The sequence below is a fragment of the Octopus bimaculoides genome, chromosome 30 (assembly GCF_001194135.2).
Source record: "Octopus bimaculoides isolate UCB-OBI-ISO-001 chromosome 30, ASM119413v2, whole genome shotgun sequence".
NCBI classification, from domain to species: Eukaryota; Metazoa; Mollusca; class Cephalopoda; order Octopoda; family Octopodidae; genus Octopus; species Octopus bimaculoides.
In genome coordinates this window covers 3,056,890-3,058,663 of record NC_069010.1, presented here as the reverse complement: position 1 = coordinate 3,058,663, position 1,774 = coordinate 3,056,890, and positions in this window count along the sequence as shown.

Here is a 1,774-nt window from a genome sequence, read left to right as displayed (position 1 = left end):
GTGTTTGTCCCCCTAGCATTGCTTGACAACCAATGCTGGTGTGTTTATGTCCCTGTCACTTAGCGGTTCGGCAAAAGAGATCGATAGAATAAGTACCAGGCTTACAAAGAATAAGTCCTGGGGTCGATTTGCTCGACTAAAGGCAGTGCTCCAGCATGGCCGCAGTCAAATGACTGAAACAAGTAAAAGAGAGAGAGAGAGCTAATGACAGTACAAATCAGGATTAATGTTTTGGTTTTGTGGGAGAAATTCATAATAAATAATCCCTTTATGATCCCACCGAACACAAAGCATAACTTTTTTGACATGGATATTCGTCTTTGGTTACTGTTTTGGGAGATCCTCATACAAACTCCAGGATCTTTTTCACACTAAGTTTTTTTGTACTTAGTCCAGTCACAAGTTGTTTCAAGAAAGGCATCCTTTCATTCCATTTCAAAAGCATATCACAAAACGGAATACCAGTCCGAGCAATTCTTTACTGAGAGTTTGTGAGGGACTTATACATTACAGCGAGAAATGTATCCTAGCTTCACAAGGTGTTCATGAGCCATAATTTTAGAAATCCTTAACTTCTCAGCAAGTCCTCTAGTCATGATATTTGAATTTCATTTGATTTTTGCCTTCAAAACATCTTCATCCAATTTTGAAGGTCTTCCATTGTAACTGTCATCTTCCAAGCTAAACTTTCCAGCTTTAAATTTGCAAACCACCTTTGAACAGTTGATTCTCCTACAGTAGAAGACACTTGTTGAAGGTGCCATGCAGTGGGACCGAAACCTGGAAACATGTGGTTGGGAAGCAAGCCTCTCACCACACAGCCAGCCACGCCTGCACCTATAGCTACAGAAGATGCATTTTTTTTGTTTTGTTTTGTAAATTTAAGGTTAAAAAAATAATTTTAGACTTTTTTTCTTTAGATTTTAATTTTTTAAAGTTTTATTTTTCAACAGGAAAAATATACAAAATAATAAATAAATAAATAAATAAATAAATAAATAAATTTATTAGTGGGGGAAATGGAAATTTAATTTAGGGGTCATGTTTGCATATAGCTGTATGTTCTTGTGTCTGTGTATGCATTGTGAGTTTGTGTGCGTGGGTTTGAGTGTGTATGTGGATATGTAGCATATGTCTGAGTGTATGTGTGTGTATATGGATCCAAGTGTTTATGTTTCCCTCTGTGTGTGTGTGTGTGTGTGTGTGTGTATGCTTGTCAGTGTATGTGTGTGTGATTGTTAGTATGTGCATATGTTTGTGTATATGTGTTTTTGTCTGCATGTGTATGTCACTGTATGTGTGTATGTGTATTTTTCAGTGCTTGTAAGTGTGTTCCAGTGTGTATGTTTGTTAGTGTGTGTGTGTGTGTGTGTGTGTGTGTATAAGTGCATATGTACATATGTTTATGTGTGTGTATATATCAATGTGTTTATCTATATGTATATACTGTATGCATGCATTTATGGGCTTGTATACATGTTTGTGTGTGTACGTGCATATGGGTGTGGTTATTTATATGTGTGTTATTTCTTTATTGCCCACAAGGGGCTAAACACAGAGGGGACAAACAAGGACAGACAAACGGATTAAGTCAATTATATCGACCCCCGTGCGTAACTGGTACTTATTTAATCGACCCCGAAAGGATGAAAGGCAAAGTCGACCTCGGTGGAGTTTGAACTCAGAACGTAGCGGGCAAACGAAATACCGCTAAACATTTCGCCGCCTTAGTTATTTATATGTGTGTGTATGTTGATACATGTGTGTGTGTGTG